Source organism: Equus asinus, chromosome 16 (assembly GCF_041296235.1).
Source record: "Equus asinus isolate D_3611 breed Donkey chromosome 16, EquAss-T2T_v2, whole genome shotgun sequence".
NCBI lineage: Eukaryota > Metazoa > Chordata > Mammalia > Perissodactyla > Equidae > Equus > Equus asinus.
The window spans coordinates 23981778-24004122 of record NC_091805.1 but is presented as its reverse complement, the minus strand read 5'-3'; positions in this window follow the sequence as shown (position 1 = coordinate 24004122).

The following is a 22345-nucleotide window of genomic DNA, read 5'->3' as shown; positions in this document are numbered from 1 at the left end:
TCTTAAGACACCTTCCCTAACAAGCATATGGTATGCCTTAAGATATCTTTCCTAATAAGCATGTGCATTTAGATGCTATTCTCATTCTTTAGAAAGCAATGAGTGCAGCAGTTAATTAACTTATTATAATGTCATAAATCCCAGCTCTAGCCATGACCACTGACTCCTCCCCCACCTTTACCAAGAGCATTTTCATTTATGATGAATTATCCCCTGGGTATTCAATGCAGAGGTGGTTGACCATGCGGAACTCAGGGTCAGACACAATAACGCAATCTCTACTGCCAGGTAATGACAAGGCTTCTACTCCTTCCTCTCACCCTCCCGTGCTTGGGTGCCTTTATGCGTCACTGAAATCAGCAGACACTGATGACAGAATGAGGGGGCTTCTCTCCTCCAGATTTCAATTCTCTGGAAAGTAATCTTCAGGATGATTTGTTGTAGGTAGACGTATGGGGTTAGATTCCTGTCTCATATGGTAATTAAACTGCTTATTTGAATATAACACTGAGGACTAGTAACCTTTACAGTTTTGTGTTATTTATTTATTTTTTGGAGGTGTTTTTTGCATGGAGTGAATACAATTAGGAGCTGCTATGGGTGCTTTTTAAAACTGTAATTTCCTTCTTAACCTTACCTCTATTGGATTTTAAATATTTACTTTTGCTGAAGGATGGCTATTGACAGAAGTTTGGACCTCTATAGATTTTTCTCCTCTTGTGACTCTATTTATAAAATTGACCATTATATAACATGTAATTCATTTGGTTCATTTTCAATAACCTGAAATTTTGAGGATGCCCATTTGTTATAGATTTGATTGTGTCCCCCCAAAAACGTATGTTAAAGTCCTAATCCCCAGTACCTCAGAATGTGACCTTATCTAGAAATAAGGTTGTTGCAAAAGTAGTTAATTAGATGAGGTCATGCTGGAGCAGGGTGGGCCCTTAATCCAGTATAAGTTGTGTCTTTATAAGAAGATGATGGAGGACACAGAGTTGAATGCCATGTGGAAATAGAGGCAGAGGTTAACCTGTCTGTAGTGCAAGGCTTATCAGGGATTGCGGCAACCACAAAAGCTAGAAGAGAAGCTTGGAACAGACTCTCCCTCAGAGGCTCCAGTAGGAACCAACCCTGCTGACACCCTGATCTCAGACTTCTAGCCTTCAGAACTGTGAAAGGATACATTTCTGATTTAAGCAACTCAGTTTGTGCTCATTTGTTACAGGAGCCCTAGTGAACTAATACACGATCCAATGCACATGCTGAAGAAAGGTATTTCAATACTAGTTAAACCACTTCACCAGTTACAGGTTGTGTCGTGTTGAGCGTGTCACTGTATCTCTCTGAACATCAGTTCTTCATCCGTAACATCAAGATACTGTTTGTACTTTGGAGTAAAGAGACAATGTTTGCAGTGTGCTTAACAGAAGGCAACCACTTGATTGCTTTTTCCCATCATTCAATTTTCAAGGCCTTTCTTGAGCCAAATACAATAAAAGAGGCAAAGTTGCCCTCCAAAATCCTCTTCTATACCAAAATATCTCTTATTTAAACTTTTAACAAGTTACGATACAAGTACATGTGAGCTAGTTGGAATGTCAAAATAGTCACATGTGTAGGGCAGATATTATTATCCTCATTTTAAAGATGAAGTAACTGAGGCTAGCAAGAGATTAAATAATTTACTGATTCAAGGTCGTTGTGTTAGTGGTGACTCACGATTCTAACACTTGATTTCTGATTCCAGGCTTTCCAACTCCATTCTGCCCAATTTCTTAGAATGCTTAAAGTGGCAGGGCCCTTGGAAAGCATTACCTTTCAGTATCAAACATAAATGACTTTCAAACTATTTGCCTTTCATGTCTTTCTTATCAAGAGATTATTTCACCAGGATCACTATTTTTGAATTCTCTGATATGATTTATTGTTTGTCGAAACCAATTGCATATTTTCCTTCTAAAATTCGTGTATAAAAATTCATAATATAAACATTTATTGACCATCTACTATGTTCCTGACACTATTCTAGTCACTAAGGGTACATTGGTGAACTACAAGTGATTTTTCACTGTATAAATATTATTAATAAAAACAAAACAAGTGTTATATATATACTTATCACATTTTGAAATAATTAAAATGAAAGTAAGAATTCTCTAAATATCTTACTTTCTGTTTTGCCTCGTTCTGGGTGAGAATTATCTACATTCATTTTCCCGGCTTACCATTCATATTTTTTTAATTTGAGAATATACATATATATGTTCTTATCTCTTCTCCCTCTATTTGTATTTCAGCTGTGTCATCAGAACTGTTTGATCTTCCCTTCTATTTGAGCTCTAAGAGAGCCAGCATAGACCCAGTTTATGGCTTGAATTTACTTTTGTCTATGCATAGACTCTAATTGGTTCCTGAAGAGTTGATGTTTAATGCTCTCTGAAAAATCTGGTTTCCTCATTTTCTGACTGCCATCTACAATGATTACAGTTTTATACTGCCATTGCTGGGTTGTGAAGGTCTCTTTCCCGACATGATCATGCAGCTCCATTACGGCCTCATTTGGACTGCCTTTTGCTTTCCTTCCTGTGTTTTTACAACGCCTTGTGGCCGTTAGTGACTACTTGTCTTCATTCAGCACTCTTGCCAGATTTCAGTTGGACCTTTAATTTCATAATCATGATTATTATCCTGCAAGCTGAATAACATTTTCTTGCCAAGCTTCTTGCAACACTATTCATGCCTTTAGAAACAATTAAGTAAATTGACCTCAAGTGTTCCAAGCCTGGGTGAAGATGACCATGAAAGATAGATTTAGATATTTATGACCTAACAGAGAGAGAGAGAGACAGAGATAGAGAAACAAAGAGAAAGATGAAGTAAATCTTATTTGGTAAGTAAACTTACCAATAAAATTAACTTCTTTAAAAAAATTGTTGCTTTTTCTGATTATAAAAATATTACGTGTACATTGTAAAAAAAATAGATATGACAGACGTCTATCTAACATATATATAAAACAAAGAAGTAAAATTTTTCCATAATCACACTATCCAGAAATAATCACTGCTAACATTTTGGTATATATCCTTCCAGATTCTTTTCTATGCATACATCACCTAAAACAAAACAGAACAAAACAAAAATGAGATCATGCTCTGCATATTTTATAGCCTCCTTTCCCCCTTAATATAGTGTGGATATTTTTCCATATCAATAAATAAAGATCTTCATCATCATTTTTAGTGTTTACATTTTATGGATGGGCCATCATTCATTTAACTTTCAAACCTCTTTAATGTTCATTTATGTTACTTAGAATTTTAAATATTGTAATAAATTTTGTGATAAACATTTTTGAACAAATGTCTTTACACACTTGTCTGTTTAATCTTAAGGAGAAATGTTTGAAAGTATAATAGCTGTGTCTAAGGAACCCTCCTTCTCTCCCCATCTCCCTTTCTTGTAGGAAGCCCAAATTTCTTAGCTTGCCTACAAGATCTTTCAAAAACTAGTTTTAGCCTATTACTCTTCTAGAGTTACGTCATTACCCCAAAATGTACTCTACATTGACTCACATTGTTTTCAAAAGCCTGTGTACTTGCACATCTTTATTCTTATTTCCTGTTGCTCTTTCTATCTGAAATGTTTGCCTCCACATTTCTACATTTCCTGTTCTATGAAATTTCTAATTATCCTCTAAGATTTAGCTTAAATGTTGGTTCTTCTCTGTACCTTTTTCTAATTCCTCATGAGTAAAATTAATTTTGCCTCATCTGTGCTCCTGTACATTCATAATTTGTTGGATTGCAGTGTTTCTTGAGGGTCTTTCCCTCTATCAGTTAGTCAGTCATCAAATCCTTAGTAAGCATCTACTAAGTGATAGGCTTTGTGTTAGATAAACAAAATAGGCTCATCTAACTTATTTTATGTAGCTTATATTCTTGTATATTTTAGTAATATTTCATTGCAAAGTTCCTAATAATGTTAAGAAAACTAGAAGCAGCTGTGTGTTTAACAGAGAATTTGTTAGCTAAATTAGGATCCATTTCCATGACATAGTGTAATTTTCAATCTCTATCACTAGGTGGCACAAACAATGGAAGGTGGCCTGATGCTAGTTTGGGCCAGGGTTAAAATCACAGATAAGTTACTTTCATCTCACTGGTCAATAGTAATAAATCATTAGTGGCTGCTTGTGTGTCAAGAATGATTATGAGGTACATTCTGCTTAGTGGTCTATTATGGACCTGGGGGCAAAGGTATTTACCACATCAGGGCTTGAGGCATGGGTCTGCTGCAATTTCTTAGGGTTTAGGAACCCAGGAGGAAATGAGGAGGCTGAATGGGGAGAGAAGATGAGGATGGCCGAAGGGCTAGCAGGAAACCTCAGGGCCTTGAATATTGTGCAAAGCACTCTGGATCCTTCCACGTGAGGGAAGAAGACAGTAGGTACAGCTTATCTAAACATCCTCTATTTACCCTAGCAGCGGGTGTCCTGTCCCACATTCTAGACTCTCCTCTCCTGGCTGAAGACAGCTGGCATTTCATTCTCTCATCTAAGTTATGGAGGTATTCATGGGCCCTAATGTGGGCCTGAGATGCATATTAATTGGCCTTTTCTAGATATTGGGAGCAGTGTTGTTAAGAACATTCCCGAATTTACAAACTTTTGTGTTCATTTCTTTGGGTCTAAAAGGATGCCTGTAGATGGGATGACCATACTTTCTGGTTTGCTGGGGACAGTCTGGATTTAAGCCTGCTGTCCCGGTGTACTGATTAATAGTACCCTCTTTCATTTTGCCATAGAAGTATTATTGCCCACGGTGTAAATTTTTGATGGTTAGAACTGAAGATATTTTTGAGTAGGTAGCCTTTCCACATTGGCTTGAATAAAAAAATAGAACAGAACCTCTCCAATCCAACCCCTAAGTCAAAATAAATAGTGAAATAATTGGCATGGGCTGGAAATTAGGCTTTCATTCCAGCATAGGGAGGGAGGCCTCTGGAACAGGAGGGGATATAAAGTATTTTTAATATGGAAATACATCTTATTAAACAGTATATTTAATCATTTAAATTAAATCATACTGTGTTATAATGGCACAGTAAGTACTTTGTTCTTTGGAGAAATACTCAGTATTGATTCAAGATTATTAAAAAAAAGACTAGGAAGCTCATGAATGTTTTTGACATTTCTTGTCATATATTAGCATAAAACACTAATTACCGAATTATGTGATATTTTCAAGAACAACTCTTAAGAGCCTTAGAATCAAAATAACTCCATCAGTATCAATAGATTCAATGTGTGGCTTAGCTTTAATTGCACTTAGGAGAACCTATTTGTTCTTAGCATTTGAAAGCAAGTGTAAATTGTGTCCAGTGGGGGCACTTAGAGTAGCAGGCTTTGGCACCTGCCGAAGGTAAGGAAAGTTTTTGTTTATTTCATTAGTGCTTGATGTTTTGACAGACTATGGCTTTCCATTTACTGCAAGAAGAGCTGCCAGCCATCCCTGCTGGGAGAAGCTAGTATGGGACTAGCAATGAACTTTTGAAAGAAGTTATTATGCCTTATATGGTTGATCTCCCATGCAAATAAAAGAAGCATTTCATACTGTAGCTAAATGGAATTGGTATTTCATCCAATGTAAATGTACGCCAAGCATGCTTTCTGGCTTTTATCAAACACTGCATCTCCCTCCAAAGTAGATTCCAAGTTCATCTGTTTATAGGACAGCTGCAAGGCAGGGCTGGAGAATGCAGACTCATGGGTCTGTATAGAGATCAAAAAGGATCAATCAGCCCAGCATGTATTTGCCAACAATACCTGAATGCAGATTCCAGGGGTTCAACCTCTAAGATTCTGAAGATCTGACGTGGGGGCTGCTTTTTTTTTTCTTTTTTTTACCAATTAGTGTCATTCTGATGCAAAGAGTCAGCAATTTATTATAAGAAACACCCTTCTACTCTCCATCCAGCATTGAGCCAAGCCTCATGATAGATGAAAAGAAGTAAGATATGGTCTCTACTCTTAAAGGAGCTTAGGAATGCAAATGTGTCCAAAATATTAATAGCTGATATTGTGCTATTTCTAGAACACATCAGGCGTGGTCTGCATCAGAGCTTTTGCACTTGCTGTTTCCTCTGCACAAACCGCTCTTTCCCCAGATGTCTTTTTGGCCCAGTCCTTTATCTCCTTTAGGTCTGCACTAAGATGTCACCTTCTTAGCGAGGCCTCCTCTTTCTACATTTAAGATTGCAACTTCAGCGTTCCTTATATTCCTACTGTCTTAATTTTTTTCTATAGCACTTAACTCATTTGATCTATCATTTTAATACTATATATTTTACTTATATTTTACTGTATATTTTACTTATTCCCAAGAAGGCAGACATTTTTGTCAGTTTTGCTCATAGATAAATCTCCAGTGCCTATTTAGTGTCTAAAATATAGTGGGCATGCAATAAGTATCAGTCCATTGCATGAATAATAACTAGCATTTATTGAGCACTTATTTGCTGTTCTAAAGGCTTCACATGCAATAACTTATTTAATTCCCCCAAGAATTCTAGAAGGTAGGAATTATGATTATGTCCATTATAGATAAGGAAACTGAAGCAAAATATTGCAGGAGGTCATTCAGCTAGTACATGGTGGAACCAGAATTTGAGCCTTGGTGATTGGATTACAGATCTCATCCTCTTAACTATATGCTCTACTAACATAGATACTATCTTTAATATTGTCTTTGTGGAAAATTCAGAGGCAGAGCTCTTAGGTTTCTTTCTTGTTGTGACATTTGCAAAAAGCTGAAGGCAAAGGTTAGTGAAGGAAATACAGCCTCTTCCTCCTTCACTTTCTGGCCTGGGCCAATCTTCTCAACAGGCTGCTGTTATTTTTAAAGGGCCTGAATTTTAGAATATAGCAAATCTGACGTTTGTAGCTATAGGTTGACCAGCCTTTTGATGGGCATGGGAGCGTTAGGAGTGGTGGTGGGGTGGGTGGAGCTCTCCATCACCCGTTCTCAAACCAGACTGACCTGGAATCTTACGGATAACAGGGTGGATCCATCCATTTGAGGCCTTTGGGACAAGATTGGATCACTGACTTGGATAACTGTACTGGCTGATTTCCCTAAAATGGTGCCTCTAGGTGAATGACAGCCTAATCTTTTAACGCCTCATGTGTGTCCTTCCCAAAGCCCAGCGTTTAATCAAAGAGAACTTTACCTCTGCTTTTCAACTCTCGCGAATATTTTAAACTTATCTGAGTCCTGACCCATATCATTTTGATGATCTCAAGGGTCCCAGAAAAATCAGATACTTATTGGAATTATGTATGTTGGGAGAAATTTACTGACTGTTGATGATCATCCTTCGGAATCCTGCCACAAGTGGACAATAACGTAGCGACTTACCACTCCTGCACGAGTGTGTGCTATTGTCCATATTGTTGATTGGAACTTACATATGGCCCTGGATTCATATTGTTTTGAATCATTAAGGAAGGCGTAATTGGTTATTGAATAATGAAATCCCTTCTACTTTTCAAATGTATTACTCTGCTGGAATTCATTCAGAGACCATAAGGCTGTTTTGATTTCACCGTGACTGAAAGCCAGCTGGTATGATTGACCTACTCCAGAATATCCCATGGGAAAGGAAGAACATGGCTCTTGAGATTTTAAATATCTAACCCAGAGTCCAATATGTCAGCTTCAAATATCATCTAAAATTTCTAACGACCACATAACGCATGCAGAAAGAAGCCTATGGAAACCTCGCCCTCCACTGAGCAATATTGCATTTGTAAAGACAATATTAATGCAAAATTTTAACGCTCTTTGGATCATTATCTGGCAGCAGCCCCAAAGTAGAACATAAAACATTAACAACTAAAAGGGGGTTCTGAGTCCTTGGAATTTCTAATTGTTGTTCATTACAAAAAGCCACCAAGATCATCTTGAGCCAATTCATGGAGAATTAAATAGATTTGGTTTAATAAAATCTTCAGCCTCTGAATAAATTATGAACGCATCTTGACTCTTAGAAGGATATACTGACATTAGGAAATGGTAATGAACAGACATTTAAGAGAGGGGGCCAGAAACCCCTTCCAGGGATCATCCCACTTGAAACTGATTAAAAGCTGATGAAGTGAAAGTTTTTTATAGGTAGATGTGCAACAAGTCATGAGTTGTGGACTTTAATAATATATTTTCTTCACAAGCAATAACAGAGCAATTAGGAGATGCTCATTGAGGTAGAAATAATGGTAACTGCTGTGCAGATTAGGTTTGCTGAAGGGAGCTCTCAGACATACACTAAAACAACATATTCCAGGTTCTTGTTGGTGTGTAATTTCTACTTTATTTACTTATCATCTCAGTTAAAGAGGACTCCTGGCAGTAATGAGGCTACATAGAATAGTTTAAGATGCTACAAATTATATAAAAGATAAATCTAATGATTACCTATTCTAATGACAGTGCAATCGTGCCTTTCCTCGTGGGGAAATTGTACGGTTGTGAGAAGCTCATAACTGGGGAGAGTGCCATGGTACAAATGTATTCATTATTTTTCTGCCTGCTTTGCTTCTGCATGGCTGTTCATGAAAGCTAGGTAATTCATTCGAGCAGGAACCACTTACCGAACGGTTCACAAACCTTTCACTGGTGCTGCTGTGCCTCTAAGCAACCTGGCAAATATATAAAAATGATACACTGGAAAACAGGATGGAAAATTTTTCAGCAAGGGGAGAATGACCTACAATGGTGTTACCAAAATAAGGGAAAAGAGGGTCGGGTGATAATAGCATAGTGCCACCTCATTTCTATTTACTGTAATTGCCTGAAAAGTAAACACTCATGAAAGACACATAATCAAACTTTAGAACAGACCATATTTCTGAGGCCTTCTGCGTTCACTGGGGGAGAAAGCTGGAGAAAACACAGAAGACTCGAGCAGAGTTTTGAGATCCGTGGTTTGTTTGAGCAATAACTCCAAGTTGTAGAGGACGTAAAGATAATTTGTTTTTCTTTTCTTTTTTTTTTTTTTAAAGATTGGCATCTGAGCTAACAACTGTTGTCAATCTTTTTTTTTTTTCTCTGCTGTTTTCTCCTCAAATCCCCCCAGTATATAGTTGTATATTTCAGCTGTGGGTCGCTCTAGTTGTGGCATGTGGGATGCTGCCTCAACAAGGCCTGATGAGCAGTGCCATATCCGTGTCCAGGATCCGAACCGGTGAAACCCTGGGCCGCTGCAGTGGAGCGTGCCAACTTAACCACTCAGCCATGGGGCTGGCCCCTGTTTTTCTTTTTCTTAATTGTATCTTGTTACATATCATTAGATTTTTTTTTTTCATGAGAATCTCTCTCCCAAGAATTTCCCAACTAAAAGCAGAAAAGCTTAGGAAAGCAAATCATCATCATCATCATCATCATCATCATCATCATAATACAACCTTCTTTCCTATAGGGGAAGACGGTTGAGAGAAGTCTCTGTTTATGTGACAAATAAGTGGCTTGGGTGAACGATGTGCCTTGAAATGTACTTTATTATTTTTCTATGAAAGAAAGATGTAGCTAGACTTCTGGTAGGAAGCCTCGTGCATCCTATGTGGTGAAATTCAGATTGTGTTGTCTTACTCTTTAAATTTTTATTTTTTAATTTTCCGAGTGAAACACTTCCCCTTCCCTCTCCCTGCCCCAAATCCAAATCATCGGAACCTGGTGTTTAGGGTGTGCTTCTACTTGTGTTAATTAGGAGCTTATTTCTGCGGCTCGAGTAAAGGCTGTCCCTTTCCTATCTTTAAAGGTAGCTAATGCTTTCTCATCATGCACGTGTCTCTCAGAGGTGTGCATGGTGAAGTCCCTGACTACCTCACATCTCCGGCTCCTGAGTCCATGGTAGGCATTGCTAATTGGCATGCCACTGCTTCTTGGGAGCCTGGACGTGGCCTCAGAATCTTTGTTAGTAAGACACCGCCCACTGTCAGCATAGACAGTGTGATGAAACCCGTTAACTGCCGGTGCCCCGAGGCAACTCTACCCAGGGGTCAGGGTGAGGTCCTCTGGACTGTGTTCTTGGCTATTATTTCTTTTCATTTCTGGTCACCTTGATGGTTCAAGAAGGGGAATAGTTCTGCATTTGGAGTAAAAAGACCCAAGTTCTGCCATTTTCTTTGCCATAGTAAATTAATTGCTGTGGAAATCCCCAAATCTTAGTGGCTTAATACAATTAAGGCTTGTGTCTCACGCCGGTCCTGCACCAATGCTGTTCTGCAGTGCTCTGTGCCACTCTACTCTCTCTTCCACCTGTGGCTCTGCTTTTCCTAAAGCCTTGGAATCCTCCAGTAGATCCTCTGCGTTCAGCCCCAGAGGAAGGAAGAAAGAACTGGATTGCAAGAGAAATCTTAGGGAAATGTAGTTTAGTTGTATGTGCATGACAGGGATCAGAGCCTTTCTGTAAAGGGTCCGATAGTAAATACTTTAGGCTTTGTGGGTCATGTAGTCTCTGTTTCAACTACTCAACTCTACCATGGCAGGATGAAAACAGTCCCTAGTGATATGTAAATGAATGAGTGTGGCTGTGTTCCAACAAAACTTTATTTACTGAAACAGGTGGCAGGCTGGGTTTGCCCAGTGAGCCATACTTTGCCCACACTTGGTTTAGGAGGAAAAGGAAATTGGTTTGGTCAGCACATAGCAGAGTCTCTTCTTCAGTGATCCTACTAGCTGTGTGACCTTGAGGAAGTGACTTATCCTCTCTGAGCTTTAGTTTGCTCAACAGTTAAAAAAAAGGATATATCATCTGCCTTGATTTATCTCAGTGTTGCTATGAAGATCAAATGGAATAACATGTCATTAGTACTTTGTAAACCATAAGACAATGTAAGTATTCTTTTAAGAGTGTACAGAAATTAAAGACAGCCCATTAAAGACAGCTGTGACCCTCTGTATCTCATAGACGTGAAACTCCTCATGTAAGGGAAAAAGCACTATTATTGTTTTAAGACACTTGAGTACTAGTTAAAATTGTTCCTGAAAATCCAATGGGCTTAAACAATCCAATTCTTGATTTATTCTTTCCATGAACATCTTAGCTTGGCTCTAACTTGAGGATGCAGTGTACTTCGAAAAATAAATCAATGTTGATTACATCAGACAACCTGGAAAAAAACTTTCTTGTAGAGGACTTGTTAGAGATGTAACTAGAATTCCTTTGGAAAGGATTCTTGTGATAACAGAGCAAGCGTAACGCTGTATGAGAAGTGTGTTAGTTTGCTAGGGCTGCCATAACAAAGCACCACAGACTTAAGCCACAGAAATGTATTTCCTCATAGTTCTAGAGGCTGGAAACCCAAAATCAAGGTGCTGGCAGAGTTGGTTTCCTCTGAGGGCCTCTCTCCTTGGCTTATAAATGGCCGTCTTCTCTCTGTGCCTGTCAGTGTCCTAATCTCCTCTTTTTGTAAGGACACCAGTCACATTAGATTAGGGCCCCCCCATATGACCTCATTTTACCTAAATTACCTGTTTAAAGGCCCTATCTCCAAATTTCTTCACATTCTGAAATATTAGGGGTTAGGAATCCAAAATGCGAATTTTGGGGGGACACAATTTAGTCCATCATGCAAAGTTTCTGCTTTCATTCTAAAAAGAAGGATATCTCTTAGGACCCTAAACCAGTTTGTTTCTTTGTCTTGTAGATATGTCTTTCAAGTTGCTCCTTTCCCGTTAACTACTGCTTTTTATTGCCTTTTTCTCTCTTTGTGTTATTGAAAAATCTTTCCTAAATCCCTATGTCTTCCAAAAATGGAGTTTGGATAAAGAGAGACAGAGAATATTTGGTTCTCGGCCCCATTTTCATTTTTCTCTATGGTTTCTTTTGTTGACCTCAGTAGTTTGAGTCTAGAAGGAACAGTTCTTAGGAAATGAAAAGATTAAAAATAGATATTAACTGATGATACAAACAAATGTGTTTGTATGTCACTACAATAGTGAAGGAGCTATCCCGTGCACGCACGTGTGTGTGTTTCCTGCCTTAACTATTTTATACCAGTAGGAGCAGGGATGTAATAAAAGAACTAAAAATAGCATTATGAGTATTAATTAATGATTGAAAAGCACTTTGAAGATGAAAAAGCATTCTATGAGCTAGCACAAGGCAATATTCCTTCTGTCATGCTAGCAAAAAAAGCACCATTACGTCATACTGGCCTTTATCAACTCTAACCAAGCTCCATTCTTAATGTATTATAATGCTCAGATTTCACTGTTTACAATTTTACATCATCAAAATGCTATTAATAAAAGCATTTAAAGTCAAGCAAGTTGCTCTAGTAAATTAGACCTACATGTGGCCTGTTAAGCCCAGTTCCTATATTATTATATTATATTATATTATATATATTATATATAATATAATATATAAAATATATATTTTATATATAATTATGTATTATATAGTGACGTTCAGGTAAGCACAGTGTCGTGCTATGGTTAGCACTTCATAATAACTTTGAGTTTGTTCTTTTAAACCTCTATAGACTCTTCACATCTCCAAGTCTTCCTCCTCATTCATTCAACACATATTTATTCCCAGGCATTGTACTACGTCCTGGGAATATAACTGTGGGCAAAAACAGATGTGACAGAATGAGAGAAAATATTTTGACCATAAACCTGATAAGGGTCTAGCATTCAGAATATATAAACAACTCTTACAACTCAACAACAAAAAGACAAACAGCCTAATCAAAAAATGGGCAAAAGACTTGAATACATATTTCTCCAAAGAAGATATAAAAATGGCCAGCAAACATATGAAAAGATACTCAATGTCATTAGTCATTAGGGAAATGCAAATCAAAAGCACAATGAGATAGAACTTCATACCCACTAGGATGGCTATAATTTAAAAGAAAGGAAAATAAGTGTTGATGAGGATGTGGAAAAATTGGAACACTCTTGCACTGCCGGTAGGAATGTAAAATGGTACACTATTGTGGAAATCAGTTTGGTGGTACCAAAAAAGGCTAAATGTAAAGTTACTATGTTACCCAGCAATTCTACTCTTAGGTATATACCCAAAAGAATTGAAAATGAGTACTCAGAAAAATACCTGTACAGCAATGTCAGTAGAAGGACTACTCACAATAGCTAAAAGGTGGAAATAACCCAAATGCCCATCAAATGATGAATGGCTAAACAAAATGTGGTATAGTTATACAATGGAATAGTATTCAGTCAGAAAAAGCAATGAAGTACTGATACATGCTTCAACGTGGACGAACTTCAATGACGTTATGCTAAGCGAAAGAAGCCAGACACAAAATATTATATTATATAATTCCATTTATGTGAAATATCCAGAATAGATAAATTCATAGAGATACAAAGCAGATTAGTGGTTGCCAGGGGCTGGGGGAGGAGAACATGGAGAGTGACTGCTTAATGGGTCTAGTGGAGAGACAAACATTAATAAATATTCACTAAATTATTCTATAAATAAATAATTTTATGTGTCAACTTGGCTGGGCGATTGTGTCCAGGTATTTGGTCAAACATTATATTGGATGTTTCTATGAAGTTGTTTTTTGGATGAGATTAACATTTAGATGGATGGACTTTGAGTAAAGCCGACTACCCGCCATAATGTAGGTGGCCCTCACTCAGTCAGCTGACGGCCTTAATAGAACAAAGACTGATCTTCCCTGAATGAGAAGCAATTCTTCCAGAAGACTGCCTCTGGACTCAAACTGCAACTCTGCCATAAGTCCGCAGCCTTTTGGCATGCCTGTCAGATGTGGGACTCCAAGCCTCCACAATCTCATGAGCCAATTCCTTAAAATCTCTTTCTCCCTCTCTCTCAGGGCAGGTATATATACACATTTCTTGTTGGTTCTCTTTCTCTGAAGAAATCTGACATACAGGAAGCTTCACCTGATTCTCGAAGTCTGGGTTAAAGGCTCTTCCTATGTACTCCCACAGCACCGTGGGCAGTTCCTATTATATTTCATGTGTAATAAATACCTGTCTGCTTTCAGGTATCCCCTACTATACCTTAAGCATCTTGAGTATAAGGGCCATCTCTGTTTTGCTCATCATTGTATCAGCCGCACAGTTATGAAGTGATGTTACAGAAGCTTCTCTCTTCGGGAAAAATTTGAGAAAGTTTTGCTGCATTTATCTACAATTTGGTTGTGTATCATTATTTGAGCATTAAATTCTAACCTGAGTTCCAAACATTTCCCAAGATGATCTATGTAACACTGAGATCAGGGGGAAGCTAAGAGAAATAGAGATGTGGTATTGCCCAAAGTAACTTGCCTTAATTCCATTTCTAAGCCTGTAAATATCCACATTGTGAGAACCATCTGGAGTCTGAGTATTTCCAAGCTTACTTTGATTTTCGTTTCCTTAAGTCAAGAATTGTATATAATTTATAAATCACCCTGTACCTCTGGTGACCACCATCATTCTTCATAAGAATCTACTCCCCTCATAGCTTTAGCTTGTAGAATCCTACTGCTAGGCCACCCATCAATGTCTACAAGTGATCATTGCCTCTGTGTCTGAAGAATGACACATTTTCTCATTGTCCTTATTAATAACATATATAACTGTATCACCAGTGTCTCTCCTCCAAGACTGAGGCACAGAAAAGAGAAACTACTCTCCTGACAAGCCAGGAAACTACTTGAGAACTCCAGCAAAGTAACAGTATGGTAGCATAGAATTCAAGATGTGTTGGGTGAATTTTTGAGAAGAGTTCTCCCTCCTGACGATTCCTGTATCAGAAGGACCTTTGTTATCAGGAGATTCTCCCATGAGATGGTCTCCTGACTCCTCACAATTCCTGAAAGGCAAATGAGAAATCTGACTGCCTGCTAGCATTTTATATAACTGGTCCCTTACCATAGAAATGTTGACTTCTTGTTGTCCATAGTTTCAGTCTGTCTGAACTCAGGAAGTTAACCATTCAGGAAAGAAACATCAACATTCTTTTAACTTCTTGCTGACTACAAATGATGGAAAGTAGTTTACAATGGAGAGAAGGCTGCTGGTGTAGCTATGAGTCATTCCTGCCCAGATCTCCTGTGACTCATTTTCCTTCATTAAACTGAGCAGAGTCAATAGCCCTTCAGTTTTCTGAACAGTAGATCTAACTGCTCTAATGACTGGCTGTTGAACAAGTTTAGCTCTGTCCTAATTTATTTATTAAGCAACGGTAAAACAAGTATAAAGTACCCATCAATGGATAATGGGAGGACATTAGTGTTTTTGCTTATGAATTAGACCTAAAACACAACTTCTTTTAGATGAAAATGGAGAAGGCTGGGCTAGCCCCCCATCCTCAAAAGAAAAAATGGAATTTTTGAAGCTCTCCTCCCTCCCATTTTTAGACCTTATTCTAAGCTGGTAGCCATTTGAGAGGTCCCTTTGCCCTGAGGCTCCTTTCCTTGGCCCAGTGTCCACATGATTTCCATCCCACCCCACTGTTTCCTGCCTTGCTCCCACCTCTGAACACTCCCCTCCTTGTGCCTTACTTCTTTCTCGATACCTGAATACCTTTTCTGTGGTCTCCTTGCCCCTCATCCAGCATTCCGCTAAAACTTACTGACTTACACCTTAAAACCTCAGGGCTCCAATGTGCTAAACTGCAATGTGATCCTTTCATCCCTAATAACATTTGAAAAACAATTTTTAAAAATAATTTTTTGTAGTGACCCTGCATTTGTCCTCTACCACAAAAAGTACTCTAATTCGGGCTTTACAGGGAGAATTTCAGAGCAGAGTTTTGGAGTTAGATAGATCTTGGGTCGAACCTACCATTTGCTTGCTGAGTGACTTTGGGCAAGCAATTTAACTTTTCTGGGCCTCAAGCTTCCTTGTCTGTAAAATAGGGATAAGAACAAGGATTTGTAGATTAACGAGGTAATGTATATGTAAGAGTATTTTGTTGCGGTGAGTGATAAATTTTCTATCATGGTTATGTGAAGTTGAAGTGTACTTGTTTTCCAACTGTCAAAAAGAATTTGGGGAATTTCTGAGCCATGACACAATCTTTGGTGGCCTTGAAACAAATGTTCAGCCACATTCCTACCCTTACAATAGTCAGGAGGGAGCTTGTTTCCCTCTTTCTTCTCCACCATGTGAGGTTATAGCAAGTCAGCAGAGGAGGGGGGAGGGAGTGTTTTTAGATGTTCTTCACCCACTTACAAATGTGTACGTGGAATTGAAGCATTAAATAGAAATGAGGAGAAGGTCTTTTTTTGCTACCATTGCCCTCAAATCTAACCTCTGCTTTGAAGACTTGGGGATTCTCTAGTCTGTTTACATATGCGGTGCTAGAATATTCAAAACATACAAGAGTCTTTTTAAGCAAACCAGATCTGAGTATGTACTGGCAGTTGGGCACTTGACCTGCATACTCTCAATTCAAAGTCAAAAAAGTAAGGTCGAGGGGCCAGTCATGTGGCCTAGTGGTTGTTTGGCATGCTCCACTTTGGTGGCCTGAGTTTGGTTCCCAGGCGTGGACCTACACCACTCGTTGGCAACAGTGTTCTGGCAGTGACCCACATACAAAAATAGAGGAAGATTGACACAGATGTTAGCTCAGGGCAAGTCTTCCTCAAGCAAAAAAAAGACAAAAAAGGAAGGTTGAGTTAGAGATATTTGGTGAGTCACTTCATCTCCAGCCAGGAAGCACTAGATTGAAGGACGAAAAAAACCTTGCTAGATAATAAAGCCAGTTAGATTTATTGTATATACGACAGTAGGGAATTCCTTTAATCACATATTCTCAAGTGCCTGTGGAAACTTGGACGATAGTAAAGTGTATGCTGAGAGGAATCAGTGACAGTATTCTCCCGAAGGAGAAAAAATGATACTGAGGCTCATAATTCCCTTGTTCCTTGTAGGGCTCAGAAGAGCAAATCTCACAGCTGCCCACAACCTGGATAAGCACAGCACTGGACTGGAACCTGCTTAGGAAAACTCTGATGATCCCTGGCTTGTTCTGACCTGGAGAAGTTGGTTTATTGAACAGCGTAATGTAGTCCAAGGGACTTAGAGGAGAAAGCTGGAGTTCTCCTCCAGAGTCAGGCAGGTCATTATGAGCCATACCTTTCTATCTCTGGGTGACTTTGAGGTTTGTGTCACTGGTCCTAGCTAAGGGGGACCAGACTGAGGTCAGAGGGAGTTCCAGATGGTTGGGTGCAAACTGCACCACTTACTGGCCCAGATGGCTCTTGTAATCAAATTAAATGCTGGGCTATCAATCAATGAGTGTATACTTAGCACCTATTATAGGCTCGACATTGTGAGGATACACAGGAACTATAAGGTTAGTTTCTTCTCTCAGTCAAGTCTGCTGTCTAATTATGAGATATACGAGCAGGAGAGGATGGATAACAAAAGTCAACTTCTATTTCCAGTCCTGTGAGAATGGGTAACATCAAACATGTGTGGAAAATGATGCATGTATTTATCAAAATTTATATTAAAGAGCTTTCCTTTATATGTGGTACATCAGACAATTAGAGAGAAGCGATTAAAATGTAATTGAATGATTTCCATTGATGAGGAGATGTAGTAGTGAGATAGTAACTTAAGCAGGATGAAATTACTGCCATGAGGTCTTGGAGTCTTGTTTATTACCCTGGCTTCATAAATAATAGCCAACAATACTAGGCAACCTATGTTGAGTACTATGCGCTGTGCATTTTTGTAAGTACTTCACATTCATTATCTAATTTAATCCCATTACAACCCTCTGAGACAGTTGCTGTCACTATTCCCAGGATCTGGGATCAAGTAGCAGCGTGCCCAAGGTCACATAGCCAGAAGTGTCACAAGATGCCAGACTTGGGACAACCAAGAGTTTGAGTGACAATCACATAGGCATCTGTCCTTGTTCTTGTACTAATCAGGATTCTTGCTTGCAAACAAGGGAAACCAACTCTAGTTAACTGAAGCAGAAAAGGAATGTATTGGAAGGATATCAGGGATTTCATCGAATAGCCAGGAAGTCTTGAGAACCAGGCTCAAAAAATAGGTAGGAGCCAGAGAATACTTGGCAGCAAATTCTATAGAAAATGCCGCAGAAATAGTCAACTTGGGAAGCTACTATTGAAGCTGCTGCCAGTGGTGACTTGCCCCTGGATCTCTGGACAATCTACCCATAACCACTGCCAATAGCCACTCTCGGCCTCTCCATCTCTATGTCAAGCCTGGGTCACATGCCTACAATCCAGCATCTAGGAGGAGAGGAAAGGAATTACCTGTCTCCCCTGAGCCCCAATTCCCACCTCTTTTGGAATTACTCTCAGATAGGGAAAGTGTTTGCATGCTGGGTAGGCTAACCAAGACATAGATGACAAATGTCCACTTCAACTCTCTCCATCGTGTTACTGTTGGCTACTGCAACCCTCAGGCCAATCCTTTCCACGGTCTCTGATGCTGAGATTTCCTACTTCTCAATGACTGTTGCTATTTTCTATCTTAGCATCACTCCTCTCCTAACCATGCCTGTCCCTGCCCAAACTCCAGGCTCCTGTGTGAGTTCTACTGCTCCTGCTGCTGTTGCTGGAGCCATCTTGTGATGAAAGATTTTCCTTCGTGGGAATTATGTGTTTATTCAATCAGTCTGAGATGATTAGGCTTTCAGACTCCTTTGGCTCAGGAGTTGGAAGGAGAACATTTAAGTGATTACTCTCAACTCCAAAATTATTCAAAAGCTTAACCAAGTCAATTCAGTTCAACTAATAATTATAGAACACTACAAAGTGCCAGCATTTTGTTAGTAACTGGGGATATAGAGAGGAATAGATATAGTTCCTAATGTCAGAACTTCACGGTTGAGTTATGAAAACAAATAAATACTTATACGATAGCTATTTTTACTTAGTTAGCTCTTTTTTTGCCTCTCCAATCTGTTTTGGTTAAAAGGATCTTACCATAAAGCAAATACATTCTGGGTAAAAGTAGTAACACATAGTAATGAGTTGACACTGTATGTCAGACAGTGTTCTAAATGCTTCGTGTTTCTTAACTGACTTAATCATTGCAACAACCTTTTGAGAGATTGTCGTCATCATTATTATTAACCCCATCTTACAGATGAGGAGGCTGAAGCACAGAGAGGTTAAGGAATGTGTTAAATAACTCATACTCTGGTAGGTGGTAGCACTAAGTTTCAGGCTCCAGCACTCTAGTTCCTAATTATTATGCTACATTATCTGTCCCTCTAATGACACCCATCTGAAAACTGTTCTTTCTAATGATAGAAGAAAGAAAACAAAAGCTCTAGTTGTTCTTTCTCACTCTTTCAGTCTCGTTTCCCTGTTTTCTAATTCATCTATTAACCAGTGTATGTATTTTAAAAATTTACTACATATTTGAAAATTACTTTTTAGATCTATAAATTTGAGTTGGTGTATGCCCCAAAGTCTCTAAATAAAAAGATGCCAGTCTGCTGTACCATCAGCTATTGGCCTCCTTAAAACAATGACAATGATCTGTATTATGATTCCCACCACCCCATGATGCTTATCAGTGCTGGATAAAAATGTAGATGATCAATAAAAGCTTTTGGAGCCAGTGATTACATATGCAGGAGTATGCAGCTAATAAATCCTATGAAGCTGGGCCTCTCCTCAACCCCTCTGGGATTGAAACTTACAGGCGTTGCTGGGAAGGATGAAGTGAAATAAGTAGCTTGAATGTGATGCTTGGCAGCTGGTTAATCCTGCTTCCTATTGTGTGTCCCATTTTGGAAAAATGAAGACCACCCACAAGGGGTCAGTAGGCAACTGCCCAAATTCCCAGTGGGATAGAGTCACCTTGGATGGAATTAATCTTATGTAAGCAGGACCACTCATTAATCATTCACAATAAGCTCTTATTTATGAACTAATTTCAAATAGACATATTGAATCCATTTTCTCCAGCAAAAATGGAGTTGGGTAAATCATAAACAGCTAAATTATAGTTTTGGCACATGGACAGCGTTTTGTTTCATATTTAGAATGATTTGCCTCCTGGAGTAACCTAATACAATGGGAAGAACACTCTGCAAAACACTATAGAGGGTGAATGTTTATAGAGACTTACATCTGATTTACATTTAAGGACCATAAAACTAATTGCAGAGAGACTGTGCTACTAAAACATTAAACCTAAGGGACAGCTACGTATGAATGCTTGCGAGAATGCTGATATGACTGCTTGAAACTGAGACCTTTGAAATTAATTTCCATAGCCGGAAATAAGAGTATCTTAAAATGTCCTCAATGGACACAGAGACATTATAAATGATTCCTGGACAAAGTAGCTGTTATATAAGAACATCTTTCTAATATGAGATTAAAATCTGGAATTGCAAGTAGTAATAAATATATCCATCTATATTAGTGTAAAAAAGTGACAGTACTGCAAGAGCAATAAACAGGTAGACAGCTAATGGTCAGTGCCTATGATAAATTACCATGTCATTATTGCAGTCACTTTTGTTCTCGTGAAATAGCCTAATTTTTCTTTTTCCTGTAACCACATATGTATATGAAGAAAAAATTCTCCTCCAAAGATATTATTATTTTTAAACCATTTGAAATAAAATACCTAAAAAATACCCTTCCAAACTTCTGCTATGGAAATTAGCACATCTAGTAGTATTTTATGGTGCACAATTCTCTAATTTAGAAGTTATGTATTGCTTTAACAGTTTTATTTTCAAATATTTTGGGGCCTTCTCTTATTATTAGTTTCATGTAGCAACAGTTACTCTGAAAAGTAATAAAAGTAATATTTTTACGTGTTGAGAGTGTTATATTATTCATCAACTCCCATATAATGCATATAATCTTTCAATCATTTGCATCCACGTGTGTACGCATGTGTGTGTCTGCACACACATAATGACCTGTTTTCTCTGTATGCTGTTTGTGGCTTTGCTGTTTTGTCATGTCTTTGCTGTGGTGTTGTCTGTGAAGGTTTAAATGAAATTTATAGCATGCATCATGTATTGAAAGTTTGTCTGTCATATAATGATCAGCATGCAAAAAAAGCCACGTATTTGGACGGTATATTTAAGCCTGGTAAGTAATCATATACAAAACAATGCAGAAATGTGAACATTGTATGGCAATTAATAACATCTCTGCCAGTGTAAATACGTTTTTTTCCCCATAAATCATTTCCAGCTTGTCAAAATGGATCTGTGCTGGCAAAGAAACAAGGGTAATGTTTCAATTTTCTCCATCTGGCAAGAAATTTTCTGTTAGATTTCCTCCTTCCCTTTTTCAGTTACAGAATTTATATGAGCAACTACATATAGTGTGATTAAGAAAGGGTGTGGTGTGATGGCATACAGAACAATGCTGAATATTAGGAACTTGACTCTGAATAGCCGCCCCAAATTGTACATTCATGTCACATGTGCCTATAACAGAAAATAGTTGGTTGTTGAAGCATAAAAATGATTCCCTTTGTAGCAAAACATCGCTCTCATTGAATACAGCACAACTTTCTTTTAAAACGGTTTCCCGTAAGGCCTTGAATATATTTTAACTTGTTTGGAATAATTTCTTGTAGTGATTAGGGATGCATTTAAATCTTAAAAATTTTTATCATGTCACTTTGGAACATTGTAAAAATTCCAGTAGCACACAGACACACATAAATTCCCAATATGGATCTAGGAAAGAATTTACCCTTTCGTGACCCAATATTTAAAACAAAACTCAATAGAGCAGGCATGTTATGTACACATTGGGCTTATAGGTCTCTAGCAGGAGCAAGGTGTTGGTGTTTTTAACCACAAAAATATCTATAAATTACTCTGATTATGAGGATATAAATCCATTCACAAGTGCCAAAATCCTCTTGTTTTTATGTACAGTAATGGGTAATTTCCAACTTTCTTTCATTGTTTCTACCAAATATTCTCAGAGCTTATATGGTATGCTGTCCTGCCCAGCTACTCAGCTGTCTAAAGTATGCATGGGAGCAGGTTTGAAAAAAATGATGTATATTTGGAAACTGGTGTGTGTCTTATGGGAAACCAAGCACAATAGAATAGCCATGCCAATAACTGCCTGGGTAGCATCCCTTCCTAAATATCTGTGCATTTGGAAGGGCACAGACAATCCAGAAGCACAGAAAATTTATTTATATCCAGTTTTGGACTTGACCATAAGCTGCCTTGGGAAGCTTATTTTTCTCTTCAATTTTTAAAAATGATATTTAATATATATTAGTTCAGTAATTGTACCCTTGTAAGGATGGGGAGGAGGGGAAGAGAAATGTGTTGGATTCTGGTTTGGAGAATTCACAGACAG